Consider the following 17,213-nt stretch of genomic DNA (forward strand, 5'->3'; position numbering starts at 1 on the left):
AAAGAGGTTACCAAGAACATATGCTTAAGAAAAAATTTACTGTAAATTCAGCTTGTCTTTATATATAGATTACTGTAAATTCAGCTTGTCTTTATATATAGATTATTTCAGGCCACCGTAATAGCAAGAGCAATATTCTGACTTTCATACATCTTATCAGGGAAAAGTTACCTTTCCATCAGAGTCATCATAGAATGCTAGTACTATGGAGGAAGGAAATGTACATTTGCAGGAAGGACTCCTGAGTAAGCACTTACTATTAATGTTGCTGATAAAACATGGCTAAATTCTTTTATAGTTGAAGAAACACCTGGGGGCACAGGGAAAACTGTCTTTTAAGTCTCCTGTGGCACGTTAATTTGGCTTATTTAAGCCAAGTGAAATGCTGAGTGGCGACAGAGTTTTGATGAAGCGCTCAAGATTTACGTCTCCTCTTTCACTGGGGAGAACAGAATTTCCCACAGAAAATCAACTATTAAGTAGGAGCAGTATGAGTATGAGTATCATGCCTGGAATATTTTGTCAATAAACACATCACTCAGTTGCTAAGTATTAAATGCCTCTTTCTACACCTCCCATCTGCATTATCTCATTTTCATCTGCAAAGAACACTAGATGTGTGTATCTTAATTGCTTTTTACAGCAAGATTTTGTTCATGTCTTTAAACAGTTAATGTTCTTTCTTACATTTCTTTCTTCCCAAAAGGAAGATCAGCACTGATAGAGTTTCCTTGATGGTAATCCGCAGTTCATTCCTTATGCTTACATACATCATACACATACTACTTTTTCACCTCTGATTGAACAAATTTAACTCAACCTGAATATACGAATTTTTCATTGAATACCTCCACCTCAAGAAGTAATAGGAGCCAGATTATTATTCTTGTTATGAAGTTAAGAATTGATCTTATTCAATGTAAGTCCTATTCAGCACAAGTAAAAGCATCTGGATCAGGCCTTGCATATTTAAAAAAAAGCTTTTTAATTTAAATCTACCTTTTAAAATTAATACATTTTTCGTACTGAAAAGATGGACTAAGAGAAAGTGTAAATTGGCATTGATACTGTGATTGCTTTTACTCTAGCAAAAATAAGCCTTAATTCTAATCTTCAGCTAACAGAGTGCAGCATGGTTTAACAGCTCATCCAAAGCAAACTGAACAAGGTCTACATGTCTATGATAACACACAGGTATTTTGGGGAATCCCAACAAAACAGCAAGGAAGACAAAGGTCGCACCATGGGAGAGGCTTCTGGAAGGCTTCAGTTTAATGAAAATCTAGTGCCCTCAGATGTGTCCATAGAAATAACTCATCATCAGTATGTAAGCTTGGTACCTGTACTTCCTTTTTGCTGGTTGCTTCCAGCAATACAGGGATATGATAGCCAATGTGCAGTGTTTAAAACCTTGTAAGCCTCCTTCAGGGACATATGCTTAATATTGACAAACAACAACAACAACACAAAATCCCACCAAACCCTGCATTTTGGGGTCCTGTTCTTAAATGCTATTGTATCTGGCAAGTGTCCTTTTTCAGGAACACGAACACTGACACTTGGAAAGATCTTTTAGAGATTATATAAACTGAATTAATGAATTTATAGAAAGAGAGCAGCCAACACTATTAACATCAACCTAAATCTGTACCTTGTAAAACCTGAAGACCTGTATGACTTTAATTTTAGCAAACAAAAACATTTCAGAAGTGATTGTACAAAAGTGAAAACTGTAATTCTCTAGTATACAGTGATAGACAACTCAGAAATTCTTTAGAAAGCTTTATCTAAGTCCATTCAATTAGAGAAAGCTTTTTCCAAAGAGAAAAAACTTCAGAGTGGACTATTAGCTACAGTACTTACAATTCTCAGAATTGTAGCTTATCAATTTGTTGTATACCTTTCAGGTATAGAAAGACAGTAAAATATTCCAGGCTGAAAAAAAATCTCATCTAGTTGAAAGCCAAATTTATGCAATTTATAACATGAAAATTGTTATAACCATACACTGATTTTTTTTTAATAATGAGTTGTAATCTTGCAGCTGTGTAAGAGCCTGATGTAGTTTACTACTCTGTTACAAAATATCTTGTCCTATATTTGATATTCCATAAAACTTGTGCTGAGCTACAAGTCTTTATGCAATGTCAATACTCTTAGCAAGGGATGAGGAAGTGCTACTTGAGCTTGTCTCAGGTCTGTTCTCTTTGCACTTGTCATATGGCTCAAAGAAATCAAACCTGATTACCATCACCTTTCTCTATTATTTACTCCATTAGAAAGCAGTGTGCTGGACAGCGTATAAGCAAAGAAATTTTGCAATGGTAAATTGTTAATAAAAGCTACCAAGCTTCCCATTCAATGGCACCAATTTGATTACACCCATGGGATTATGGAATATCCCTCTTGCAAACTGCTGAGGGGAGGGAGCACTTCATCTCTTCCTGCAGCAAGAAGGAAACATGAAGTTGCCACCCAAATCAATGGCTGCAGGAGCTGCTGAGATGCTCAGAGTGCTCCATACCAAAATGGAAGGGAAGAACACTCAGGCAGACTGAATGTGATTGGAAGAGAAACCAGCAGGGAGACAAGCCATTGAGTGAATAAACCAGAGAGCACGGAGACAGCTCCATTTCAGAGGCCTGGCAGTGGGTTTGTTTCTGTTGCATTCAAGGAACTGACTGTAAATTTTCTTCCACCTAGAGCTGGGTTGCACTAGTACACGTGGCTGCCTACAAACACCATTCCCCTCCTAATGCATATAAGCCTACAAGGCTACAAACACTGACTAATTGTTTGGGCTAAAGGGGCAAAGATACAAATGAGCTATTGCTTGTTACACTGTTAGAAAATATTGATTACACAGACACAGATGGCAACCACTAGTCATCCTGGTATTCTCAAATCTCTACACTGAACCTATCTCATATACATTCATTATTTTACAAGTTCAAATTAAGACCATTTTCCCTATTGACAAACATGGGTTAAAAACATAATAAACAGAGCGGATTTGTGTTGGTATTATTAATGAATTGGCAACAACTGTCTCTGCACTGTTCATCTCTCAACAGCTGTTTATATTTTATTTTAACTCTGTAAAAACATTGCTTTGTAATCCCTTGATCTGTACAATAATTTCCTTTTGTTCCAAGCTGTTAAAGGTGTCTTTGAACTACTCAGGAAAAAGATTTAAAAAAGGAGACTACTCATCTGTTCCTTCAAGACAAGACCACTTTAATCATAAAAAATGAACATCATAAAAAATGAACACAGAAATCAAAGAAAAAAAACAAAGGTGGGTGAACTCTGTACTGCAATAGGATAAAAGTCAGGACAGTTGTGGAAAACTATCAGTCATTATTGCTTCAAATTGCTCTTGATTTTTGCAAAGGAACAGACCAAGTCAGCTGCACCTAATCTTTCTTCAGAGTTATCTGGTGCATTTATTCACTGCACACTAAGAATTCTGCTCACCACTTGTCACAGCCAGGAACAAGACTGTTAAGCTCACCCCTTGTTGATAAGTAGGCGTTGTAACTTATGGATATCCTGTTGCGTTGGCCTCCTGGAGTCTTGAATTTTCGTATTGTTCAAGCCACAGTGATTTCAGGGCAGTGCTCTTTATGAAATACAATGTCTACTTGAAAATTTGTCAATATGGGTTCTAAAAATAGCTGAGGTATGAGCAAGTACAAATAACATTCTATTTGGTTCTCTGTAACAACTGTGTAACCAGGAAAAAAAAAAATCTTTAAAAACTGGAATGAGAAGGCAGTGCCCTCAGCTTGTGATTTATTGTTATCACTGAGGAGATTAGAGCAAACGTCCACTTTAGAAACAATGTGCATAGGCAAATGATGTATTCATTACACTACTGGAAGAGCAAAAAACTACGACCAATGTGAAAAGTATTGTCAGGAAAAAGTATTGTCAGGAAAATATAACCTCTTAGCCAGAGAGTTCAAAACAGAATAGCTCAAATGAAGCAAAATAAATTACCAAGATTTACACCAGCATTATTCTGCTTTCTAAAGTTACAAAATATCATAAACTTATGTTATGTGGCAAATGTATGGCATTAGGGGAGCTGCTTAAAGGTGACTATTAAAACACCTACTTAGACTGTACTATATTAATACACGTATTTAATTTTAACATAACTTTGTGGATTTAATGGCCAATTCTTTGTCCAAACAGAAGAATAATACTGCATAAGCCCCACACTATTTTGCACCCAGAAAATTCCAAGAATATCAAATTATACAAAAAAATCCACCAACCAGAGCCCTTTTATAGATGGATACCCTCCATATTACCCTGCTCTGTGAAGTGTATGACATTCAAGAGAAATCAGGACAGATAGAATAAACTAAAAGGGACAAAAGAAAGCCAAATAGCATTGTTGAGGGAAAGAGAGAAAGAAATATGAGAGGCTCTGATCTAAACAAAAACAGAGAAAAAAAACTTGGAAAGAATTTCAGAGAAGTATGTTTAATTGCTTACAGCCCCTGGAGAGGTAATTTATGTGCCAACAAGTTATGGAGGCTTTATGTGCCTATTAGTCTGCTATTCAATTAAAAAATGTGTACTTACCATGGCAACCTCTGTGTCTCATGATACGCATGCTAATTCTAAGATATCTCTATAGAGCACCTTCTTAAAGAAACATATACCACAACACCAGCCACAGTCTCTAGATTTCCAGTCACTAAAAGGCAGTAAAAGGAATAGCCCATATAAGAATTATGAATTATAGGCTTGGGAGTGGGGCAGGTAATCTTACTGTACTGCTAGCAGCTCTATATGGGAACCCAGCAGTGTAATTCACACACACAGTGCAGACAACATTGCTGCACCTTAGGACAGCTCACCGTACCTGAAGATGGCGTTGCCAGAATCCCCCCCAGTGTTCCCCTTCCTGCTCACTGAGATAATACTCCTAGTCTTTGAGAGGATGCTGCTTTTCCTCAGGTATACATTTTATTTGTAATGTTACACCAGAGCTGGCTCACTAACTCCCAAGGTGCTGCTTCCATGGAAGCATTTTAAGCCTTCCAGCATGCCGTCCTTTACTTAAAGCCTGCCAGGATGCCCACCTTACCTTTGGTTCAGCCCTTGCTGCCTGGAAATTCCCTTTCTCAGCAGCCTGTGCCAGGCTGCCAGCTCTAGGAGGCATTGTCCTTCATCATCCTTATTTGAGTTTCCCATAACAACAGATATTGGTAAAGCTGATTTTCCACTCACTGGTATGCTCCTCTCCAGATAAGGAATATCAGTTACCAACCAGTGCCAAAATTCTAGATCAGCCTTATGTAATTAATGGATCAAAGCACTTGTCACACACAGCCTCTGAAGAAAGAACCTCCTTCAGCAAATATACACCACCCCACCCCTAACTTCTAAGCATTAAGTAGAAGTCAGACATGATCATTCTGAAGACAAGACACTGAAGTGATAACCTACATTTCTAATGGCTTTCTTGTCATTACTTTCTCCTCATTATCATCTTCCTTCTCTTTAATGACCACTGAAAATATTTCAGATTACTCTTCCTGTGGACATGAAACAAGGTATTCCACTTGCCTGCAGCTCTTTTAGTGTTAAAGAATGTAGAATATGAAAAAAAGTGAAAATATCACTTTGCAGAAAGTTTTGGATTTGCTGGCGATTAAGCGTTAAGCACGTTTTAAAGATCCTTGGCTTTTTTCCCTGCTTTCCCTGATGACAAGGAACCTAGTCATATTATTTGCTAACCATCTTTAAACAGTCAATGTTTATACTAAGGTGTTGGAGTTCCCAGAATGCTTTCTCCTTATAAACACTTCAGAGGCACATCCTAAAAAAATGAGCATTGTCACGAAATCAAATCTTTTACAGTAATAAATAAGTGTCACATAAGCCTTTTTTTTTTTTTTTTTTTTTTTTTTCTAAAAGATTTGCAGCACACCCAGTCTCATTCCTAATGGTGGGAAAATACATCTTAGGGTTAAGGAAGCACAAGCTGGCACTGACCTATAAGGAACAGTTACTTCAAACACAACACCCAATGAATAACTGCATTTGATACTTTCACCTGACACCAACAATCTCAAATGTAACTCCTTCGTCTAGACTTTGTTTTTCATTGTGAGATGGTGTAAAGCCTTACTCACATTTATGAAGCAGGTAAGCATCAGCCATTAATTCCTCACAACAGCAACGAAAGCACACCCATGTTACAAGGCTTATTCAAAGCTTAGGAGTGGGGAAACAATCCCACTTAAATCTTCTCTGTTCTGAAAGCTCTCCCAAATGTGTGTGAACAGCAGGCTGCACTGTTTCTCTGGTAGGTAATGAGCCTTAGTGGCCACTTGACAGTGCATCACTAGCATATTAGCATCAGCTGAGAGAAATCTTGCACTCAAACTAGGGTGAAGATAAGCTCACCTGATATTAAAAAGTTTTCTCCCCTCTCCTTCCCCCATCCCCCATGCACTTTTTCCCCACATCAGACTAGTTTGCATAAAATATGGAATGGAAATTTGAAGTCTGGGTTGAATTCAAGTAAAAGCTGTTGATAGCTTCCTTCCTACAAGATCTACCTCTCCACAGCTCTTGTACTGATGCTGTAAGGGCATCTTTGGAGGAAAGAAAAACATTTTCCTGGGAGATGAGAAATACATGATTCAGTAAATAATGTAAACAGTGCATTTGGAAGTGTAATCTATGTCAAGCTTAGGAAAGTTTTGACGATATTTGGTATGAATGTGCTCTACTGAAGGTATATTGCAACTCTTCCCACTCAAGGGAGGAACAGATCTCAGCTGCTTTTTCACATGATGGATGTGAGTGATTTTCATGGGCAAGCTACATTGTCCTTTTTGTATTACATCTCTACGATCCTGGGAGGGGAAAGTAGCTAAAAGCATCAATTTTGATACAAATCTTTTATAGTCTTTAAATTGGGCACTGCCACTTTAATAAGCCATACCTGGTTAAGATTCGTGTTCTGCTGAATTCCTCCCACTGTAATGAGCCCTGAACATCAGGCTGAGACTGTGATCAAGACAATACAATTAATCACCAGACCGTGCACAATTTTAGTAACATGAAAATTGCACGCAGTTAGATTTTCTAAGTAAAACTAATATTTCATGCAGTGGAAAGGGTGAAGTTTCAGTGCATAACAAAAAAGAATTTCAGAGGTTTAAAAAAACCTGGCAGTCAGCAGGGCCACGTGAAGGTGAATGCATAAATCAAATAACTATGCCATCTGTTATACAAAACTTAACGGGAATTAAGTGGCCCATATTTTCTAAAAATATCTTACTTCACAGTGTGTAGAAGCACTGAATATCTAAGGAGGAATACTGGAATTGGACTTTAATTAGGAAACTCTGAGTTTTGAATACAACATGAGCTTAGTCAAACTATCAGCAAGATAAGCTTATTAGGAGAAAAATAGGAAAGAATATTAGTTCAGTAAAAAAAAATAGATCTTTTTGGTGGGAGCAAGAAGGGGGATTAAAAACATACATGGACCCCATTTTCAGTGTTTTTTCAGCTGTAACATGAGGTCTCATAGACACAAATAATGACAGGCCACAGCCAGCTTCTATTCTGGGGGACTTTCTATTCTGATGTGACCTGAAACATGGTGGTCACCTAAATGACTTGAAAATTCACAAGCAAAATAGGTTTCCTGCGTATTTGAAAGTATATTTCAATGCAGCAGTTGTTTCTATGCAAATGCAGCATTCACTAGAAAAACCATTCAAAGTGCAGATACACAATGCAATTGTCACCTCTTTCTAGGCTCACCTCCAACGCCAGCTGGTGGGAAGGAACAACTGCTGGAGAACACTGGTGGCTCCATTCTTCCCTCTGCCCTTTAAAAGAAAAGCATGGTAATTTGTTTTATGTACTACTGGGTTATAAAATCTTCAGGGATCTTTTCTTTCTGCCCCCAAGAATTTTCACATCTCTAATCAATGCATCTGAATGTCCCATCTGAACACAGACAATAAAGGTAGAAAAAAATGAAAAACTTCATATAGGAAGGGAATAACAAAGGCAGACTTCCTTAGAGAGGAGATATATATATATATATACAGGTCTGAGAATTGATATAAAATCCTAAACTGAATAGGTAAAATGAGATATCTAAGTGTTTTAGGAAAATTATTTTCAAACTAAATAATGGAGAAGAAAGGAGAGAGAGAGGAAAAGAAGGAGGGACACAGAAAAAGGCAAAGGGACACTCAGAAAGATAATAAGCAAAATGTATTTTAAAAAAAGGGGCAAAAAGTCTGATTTTGAGGGAATAAAAAATTAAGGTTTGTTTGAAAATAAAAATAAAATAAATCTTTCCTAGTTAACCTATAGAATGTCCCATTTGCCTTTTTCAGTCTTCACTTTCTTCTGCTACCCTTCCTCAACCTTTATCTTCTGTACCAATTTTCTAAATTCAAATTAGAGTATTTGGGATTTTAGATGGAGCAGCAGATTTTTAATTGCCATTCCCAAGGAACAGTTTCAAGATATCAACAATAACCTCACAGTGTGACAGTGACAGGGAGTGACCAACAGTGATGGAAGGGAGGAAGCGATTCTTCAGACATTAGAAAATGGTGTTGGAAAGTGCTAAAAATCATGTTGCCATGGAAAACAAAAGATAAGTGAAGTGGTTTTGGATGCAGTTCACTGGCGTAAAGAGTAATCAAGAGATATTTTGAACATGCACACTTCTAGAAATGACTAAAAAATAGTTTTTTTGTGTGTTTCTGGAAATGGGAAATAGCAGGAGTAGAGATGTGCTGTAATTGAAATGACTCCCATTACATAAAGCATGTGTGGGCAGGGAGAAAAGGATTGTATTGTTCTTTAGTGTGCATGGAGAAAGCCAGTATTCTCATGTAAAGTCTGATACAATGCATGGAATAATACATTTAAAAAGTAATATAAGAAAACTAACATATACAGAACAGTAATCGCAAGAATAAACATTTTATTTTTTTGGTTCTTTTTTGGAGGAAGAATTTGGTTTTCTTGGAGCAACTGTTTGTGGTTTAATGCCTTGCTCCGTTAGTACTAACACACATTTAAATGCTCAAAAATTGTTCATAATTAATTAATTAATTAGTTATGATTAAAGCTAGTTTCAGTCATGTATTTCCCTGGTTATCAATGGCTGGAAGATCAACAGAACTAATGCAGTCATTCATTATCTAAAATCTACACCTAGCCCTTGAGTTCATCTACACAGGGGCTGTGTGAGGGTGTTCAGAGACATGCCTGCCAGCCCTGAAGAAACAAGCTCAGGTTCAGGAGCTGTCTAGCTGAGAAACGCAACCCCAGGGCTCAGCATCCCCCCCCACCCTGTGACCCACAAGTCCACAAGTGGGAAGCTGCTCGCCTCACCCTACATACTTCCAGTTGTTACAGCAGGGTGAAAAGGGGTCTGCTCAGACCAGGGAGGCACCTCACCATGAGCTGTTTCACCAGGAACTGCATCGCTGAGGCCCTTCGAGCACCCGTTTTGGTACGCGGGGCTGGCAGGTTGCCCAGGTGGGTGCATGGGAGCGGGGCTGATGCACGGCGGCTGCTGTGCCATCAGGACATCAGCACTTCTTGCACATACGAGCTCAGTCATCCTCAGTGCAGACATAATGTCTGGCTTCTTGGAAGGGGATGTTGCCAAGGGCTACACTCAGGGAGTAAAACTAAACAGTCTTTCAAGAGCACAATATATTGGTGGGAATACAGCAATGCTCTCAGCGCTAAGGCGTGTGCACACACATACACGCATGCACACACTGTTTATTTAAAGGTTTTATTGTTAGCATTATAATTAGGCCCCCAAATATACTGTGTATATATATCAAATTAAGCTCCAGTAACCAGGGATTTTCTAGCTATATATACTATGGTTGAATTCCTGTAATTCTCATATTAAAATATTTTTCCATAACAATCTGTATTTAAATAAATAGCTTGTTATAGTGCTCGTGCTCACTGAATGTTATTACTAGCTCTTTCCAAGAGAGAGCAGTAGCGAATTGTACTATCATTAACCTGGATAGTCTTACTCAAACACACTGAATTTACATTTTCGACTCTATAACCTTTCAACCTATTGACCATGAAAAATGCTCCAACATAACATGACACATATAAATGTTTAAAGTCCAAAGGGTAATTATCTATATTCATAGTTAAAACTGTGCCTTGATTTCACAATAGAAACCATATGTTCACTCAAAACACTTTCAATAGGCTAAATAACACCCAGATTAACCCTGAGTTAGTTCACTGGTTAAAATAATAGCAGCATCTTCTTCTAATTCAGTAGTTCATTTATCATTTTTGATCAAGGCACTGAATGTGAACTTTTAATATTTGAAAGCTTAACTTGAAAAATAAACTGTATGCAAGATTGGTAGACATTCTACCGATTCTTAGATTTTGTCTTTAACATCATGCAATGTGTTTGATAACAGCTCAAGATATGTTATTTAGCTCAACGTAGAATTTTGTGCTGCATTGCATTTAATATATGAATTCTCTCTCCCAGAAGAAAAGGGAAATGACTTGCTAAAGTTTTTTTTTTTTCTTCTTTTATTTTTTTTTCCCCACTGAACAGTGCTCAACAGAATACAATTTAAAGTAAATCTTGACCAGTTTCTTTATGAAAAATGCCTTTGGCCCCAAACACTTCCAGTAAGTATGAAAAGTATAGAGCACAAGCACTGCAACACTCATGTAAGGTCTCTGCAGAAGCAGTAAGAAAAGTATAGAAGTGAAAGGGGAAGTAATTTAGGTTTTAGAATACACATTTAGATACACATTTCCTTACCTTATTTCTTGTAAGATAGGAAAAGATTATTTTGAACCTTTGGAATCACTGCTGCAGAAAATAACAAACAGAAGACAAAATTGTATTTTACAGGCGTAATGACAAGTCAAAGGAAAGAGACATACATAAAAAAACTAGCAAACAGGCAAATGACTTTTCAGTGAGTGTCAACTCTGTGCACATTAAACTGGTTAAAAGCTTCTTCTCTCCTTGCTTGTCATGTCATTGTTCCCTGTCAAGTGGCAGAGAACACCTCCAGCTAGTACATGGTATACAGGATGCTTCATCAAAAAAAGGTATTCTCTGTCTTTGAATTTGAAGTGACGTTTTCCCTATGTATATCATAAAAGCCCTGTAGAAATGGCAATGGACTACAGTGCAAAAGGAGATGGGAATTTTGCAGAAAGCTCACTGGAATAGTGGTCTCATTTCCAAAGGCATTACATGGGAACAGGTGCCTTAAAAATGCACAGGTATAACTATGAAAACAATGTAAAAAAAAAAAAAAAAGTCTTTGTCTGGCCTTCACTGAGCTTCAGCTTTATATAGTAAAATTGAGCTTTTGTGCATAGAAGGTGTTTTGTTCCATCTCTCTTGTCTTGGAATAGAAAAATGATTCTCCTGCAGGGAGAAGCTGAGGCCACCTGTTTGGTTTACTAGAATAAGAATATTGTCCCTCATATACTTGGAATCTTCCCTTGAACTCCTGGCATTCTAAAAGTTTGTAATTTTACATCCATCACTGCATGACATGCATGAAACAAGTCAGCAGAACTATTCACCCTTAGAAAAGCTGGCACTCAACCAATTTATTCATTCTGCAAGAATCTTCACATAGTTCTCTTGTACACCTTTGCCATCATTTATGCATCGTTTATCATAAAGATAGGAGCTGTTAATAAATCTGTTATACTGAATGCTGTAAGTAAATCAGAAAGGTCTTTCATATTTAATGTCTCAATGATTCTGTAGCCTTCATTTCGTCATATTGTAGATTATTTCTGGAGAAAGCTTTAGAGAAGCTTTACTTGATTCCTAGTGTTATCTATCAGCAATTCTTCTGCACATCACAATATAAACCAACATGCTGAGCATTCATGTTTCTGTCAGAGCTCTTTTGCAAGATCAGTCCAAGTCAATACAATATGACTTTCCCAGCTATGTGTAATTGTAATTTGGATTGAATGAACTTGGTTGAAGAGGACAAAGAATTTTTCAGAATTGCTTGCTGTGTTTGCAGACCCCACAATCCATAAAATTCAAGCCAAAAGGGAGTTTCCCTCTGTTCCATCTGCAGTGAAATCAGAACAGGGGTTCCTGGCTGGAGGACCATGATTAGTGGCAGGGCCAGGGCTGGGGAAGTGCAAGAATAGATGTTTCCATAATATATACTAATACATACATGGGTTCCCATGTCACACTGCTATAGTCCTGTTATGGCCTCAGGGAGGAGGATGAGCTGGGAGCCGGAACTGTGTCCCCTTCAGTGCCTGGGGTACCTTTTCTTGGGTCTGGGAGCTGCAGCTGTTTCAGTTCAAAATTGCTCCTGTGACAGGGGCTGCTGATCAACAGAAGAGAATTTTGTGTGTTTTTCTTTGTGTTTTAGACTGAGACTAAAGGTGGATAACAATGCCAAGTGAAGAGTTCATTATGTTTCCCTCTCAGTAAGTGAACCAGTAAAGAAAAAGTGATACATTTTTAATGTTAATCAAGCTAAATCATGCTCTACAGATTAGCAGATTTCTGACTGTTAATGCCTAAAGTGAGAAGAATAGAGAGGCTGTTAGAAAATAAGACAAGCAGAAGTTCCTGTTAAAATGCTGGAACCAAATTTATTTACAGACATAAAAACAGAAGAGAGAGAAACTTTCATCATCATAATAGTGTAAATTGAACTTTACCAAGGATTCTCCTGAAAGATTCAGTTTCCAAGAAGTGGCTATTTTCCTTTGTAAATTTGTTGTTTTTCAATTCCTTCCCCTCCACCCCCCCCCCCCCCCCACACACACACACACAATGGGATTCTCCCAATCCTATTTGTTATCCCAAATTTAACATATTGAGATACCTAGCAGTTCTAATTTACATCAAGCACTTTGGCAAGTTTTATTCCCTACAGTCATTCTCTTAACTCTTGCTGCTTGGATAAGAGGTTTATTTATTATTTGTTCTATTCTTACAGTAGGCTAGACCCTCAGAAAATGTGCTTCTGGGTACCTAAACTGAGCCATGACTTCCAGGACAGGGACTTCAGTGATTAGTCTTAGGAGAAAGTATTTGCCGAGATTCCTGTGATTATTATTACTTTTTTTTTTTTCAGACAAACTTCCTCCCTTCTTGCAGTGGCTTTTCAGCAAATGTTTGTCAATGGTACAAAACATGTTTGTAGAATCTCTTAATACCAGAAGACAATAACACTAAGGAGGGCTGACTCAGCTGTGTTCAAATCTGTGAAATGTACTAATGTACTCTTATCTGCTTTTTGTGAGTCAATTCTTGCAAAGTCCTCTTCATTAATTATTTGCATTTATCTTTACTGTCTTTCATTCTTTTTCATTTTTATTATTATTAAGGGCATATTTTAAAATAATAGTTCATCTTTGTAATTTGGAATTGTTATTAATGTAATCTTTTCCTATTGAAAGGACCTTTTTTCTCATTAGTAATTTTAGGAACACTTCAAATCTTTTGTGTTTTCAAAGCCTCTAAACATTGTTTTAAATTCTTTTCTTTTATAGCTTTTATCTTACAGTGATGCAAGGTATTCTGTTGGCTACAAAGTACTTTTATTTGATTATCTTCACTTCTTCCAGTTTCAGTAGAATTTCATATTTATTTTACCAGACTTTGGGCTCTTTTCCTGTGAAGCAACATTGGCTGATTCTTTGTTTAAGAAGAGAAGAATTAGAATGCATTAGAAAAGAAGAAGATTGTAATACCCTTTCCCAGTAATCTACCCTGCATTTTGTTAATTCTGGACCCCCTGAAGTAAATGATAACACTGATACTGATTTTGAAATAGCTAAGAACTTAGTTTAGATGTTGTAATATGTTTTCTCAATTGCCTTGTACATTGCTCATTTGTCTTGTACAATGGATCCATCTTCTGCCATACTAAATTCAAACAGCTTATGGTCCTTGGCTACAGGGCATTCCTCTATTTTCATATCCTCAGGCAGCTCCATCCTCTCAGTAAGGAATAGATCTAGGGCAGCTTTGCCTTTTTTTTCAAATGATGAGATACTCTCTTTGACACAGCATGCTTGGATGTATCTGTTTCCCAACAGATTTATGAGCAGCTAAAATCCCCCATGAAGAAAGTATTTGGTAGCCAAGAATTTTCTGTACCCTGCTGTCCTTATATTTGAGCGGTTGGTAGCTGATATCCACTATTTTTCAGTTGTGCTTTCTAGTTCCTCGTATCACTGTTACTAATTACTTTGAGCAACCTTGCAGGAAAAGATGCATATGCATTGATTAGCTGTGTTGCTATAAACAGCACCACCTCACCAGCTCTACCAGCTACACGGAACATACCATCACATTTCTAATGAATGTGAGAGATTTGTTTTGAAGATTTGAGTTGTACTACATTGCTGTGATTTATCATGTTGCCTTTGATGTTATTACATATTGTTGGCAATTTTGGGAATGAACTTATGCACATAAATGATCAAAATAACCGACTAAAATGAATAGATCGAATTAATTTCCTAAGAAGCACTTCTACAGGTGTAGTAAAGATGAGACATTGACCCAGATTCAGATGGCTTCAATTCCACATAAGTTCCCTACTCTAATGTTGCCATTACTAGCAGGAAACACAGGTACAGGAATCTAGGCTAGCTAAATGTGGGCTGTTGTGCATGTCCATGTGGCAGATGACAGCTCTTTTGTGCACAGGCAGAACATCAGAGGTCTATACTTTCTTTGATTCATCCCACTGTGATTCTTGGAAATGGCATTAATAGAGGTAAATACAAGAAAATAAGGCATTTACTTTCACAACACAAGTAGAAAGCAAATTTCAGTGCTGCATCCATGGTCTGTGCATTTCGTCACTATAATGGTGGTTGTAGCCTGGGTGTGGGTCATGGACATGCTGCCTATGGTATTTGGGCTGTTGTCAGTGGCTGCTCTTTGCCAGGTTTGTTCACTGCTTAGCATGGCTGAAGGATTTACAAAGTTCCTTGGGAACAGGTGTGACCCAGTGTCGTGGTTCCACTCGAGTGGGCAGCCGAGCTCCACCACAGCCGCTCTCTCACTCCCCCTCCTCAAAGAGGAACGGGGAGAAAATATGATGAAAAGGGCTCAAAGGTTGAGATAAGGACAAGAAGATCACGCAGTAATTATTGTAATGGGCAAAAAACAGACTCTGCATAGGGAGATAGTAAGATTTATTGCTTATTACTAACAAGCTAGAGAAGTGAGAAACAAAGGAAAGAAACCAAAAGCACCTTCCCCCCTATCCACCCTCTTCCACCTCCTCCCACGAAGCGGTCACTCTCGTCCCCTGTGCTGTGGAGTCCCTCCCACGGGATGCAGTCCTTGATGAACTGATCCAGCGTGGGCTTCCCACAGGCAGCAGCTCTTCCAGAACTGCTCCAGATATGGGTCCGTACCACAGGGTCCATCCCTCAGGAGAAAACTGCTCCAACCTGGGTCCCCCATGGGCAGCAGCTCCTGCCAGGTCACCTGCTCCTGCGTGGTCTCCTCTCCACGGGCTACAGGTCCGGCCCGGAATCTGCTCTGGCAAGGGTCTTCCACAGGCCACGGCCTCCATTGGTGCAGGGCCACCTGCTCCACCGTGGTCTCCTCCACGGGCTGTAGTGTGGAACCCTGCTCCACCGTGGTACTCCATGGGCTGCAGGGGGACATCCTGCTTCACCATGGTCCTCACCACAGGCCGCAGGGGACTTCTGCTCCGGCGCCTGGAGCACCTCTCCCCCTCCTTCTTCACTAACCTTGGTGCTTGCAAGGCTGTTCCTCACTCCTCTCACTCTCCCAGCTGCTGTGTATTGCAGCGTTTTTTTTTCCCTGTCTTAAATATGCTCTCACAGAGTCACAAAACAACATCGCTTATTGGCTTGGCTCTGGTCAGCAGTGGGGCCCTTCCCAAACATGGGGCAGCTTCTAGATCCTTCTCACAGAAACCACCCCTATGGCCCCCTGCTACCAAAACCTTGCCATGTAAACCAAGTACACCCAGGTATGCTAGCAGTTCTGGGTTTGGCACCATTTTTTGAGTCTCACTTTATCCTTTCCCAAACAGTGAACTGGTCAATGTGGTGGAATGTTCTCTCAGTATATTTGAAGACATGAGACTGTGGGGAGTGGCTGACTCACCAAAGGGCTGTGCAGCCATCCGGAGGGACCTTGGCAGGCTAGAGAGGTGGGCTGACAAGGATCTCATGAAATTCATAAGAAGAAGTGCAACATTGTCCGCCTGCACTTTACTGTGCAGGTGAGGGAGCTGTGGAATAAGTTGTCCAGAGAGTATCCCTCCTTGGAGACATTCAAAAGCCACCTGGACATGGTCCTGAGCATCTTGCACTGGTTGTCCCTGCTTGAGCAAGGGAATTGGATTGGATGACCACCAGAGGTCCTTTCCAACCTCAACAACTCCATGATTCTGTGAACAACAGACTGCCAGATCCTCCAAGGAGTACCTTCCCTGCCTCTAGATGGTAGGAGGAACAACTGCAGAGGAAATTGCAGTGAATCCTGTTCAGCTCAAGAATAGTGTTTTTTTAATGCAGAGGAATCCTTGGAGAATTTAGCTGCCAAGCTCTAGGAATTTTTCACAGAGTGTATGTAAACTGAGATTTTTTTCTTTTCACTTAGGGCATGTCTGAAAAGATGGATGCAGGCAAATCTTGTAGCAGAATTTTTTACCTCAAACTCACTGTATGGCTATACAGTGCTGGACTAAATCTGGCATGTTTTCAGCTAGCTTACAATAGGCTGAGTAAGCTTGTGTCTGTGTGCACATTTCCATGTAGGCATACTCCTAGTTTCCTCAGATAAATTATATTTCCGAAAATCAATACCATACCCCTCACATAATCTTTTGTATTTTTTATGTTTGTTGCAATTCTTTATTGTGTCTCCAAACTGTCACACAAATGAAGTTCTCTGTTTACATGTATTCACAGTATGAAAAAATATAATAGTTTAAAAATTTTGGATTTAATGAAAAACAAATTAAGAAATACTTTTCTTAAAAGTATGTCAGTATTTCTTAAGAAATACTGACAAATTAAGAAATACTTTTCTATCTCAGCTTTCCTGTATACTAACATCTGTTTGTTTCTGGAAGATTGCAGTGGTGTTTTTTCTTTTTCCTAAGCATTTGTCTTGCAGAATATTTTTTAGT

General features: G+C 38.7%; 1 long non-coding RNA gene across 1 annotated transcript in view; it reads right to left on the reverse strand.

The window, feature by feature from the left end:
* Nucleotides 1–6,297, reverse strand: part of LOC137860634 (uncharacterized) — a 40,774-nt gene extending 34,477 nt beyond the window's left edge. The window contains exon 1 of the long non-coding RNA XR_011099113.1: nt 6,156–6,297. This is a non-coding gene — a long non-coding RNA (uncharacterized lncRNA). The remainder of the gene's footprint in view (nt 1–6,155) is intronic.
* Between the last annotated feature and the right edge of the window lie 10,916 nt (nt 6,298–17,213).

This window comes from Anas acuta, chromosome 8, assembly GCF_963932015.1.
Source record: "Anas acuta chromosome 8, bAnaAcu1.1, whole genome shotgun sequence".
In the NCBI taxonomy this organism is placed as follows: domain Eukaryota; kingdom Metazoa; phylum Chordata; class Aves; order Anseriformes; family Anatidae; genus Anas; species Anas acuta.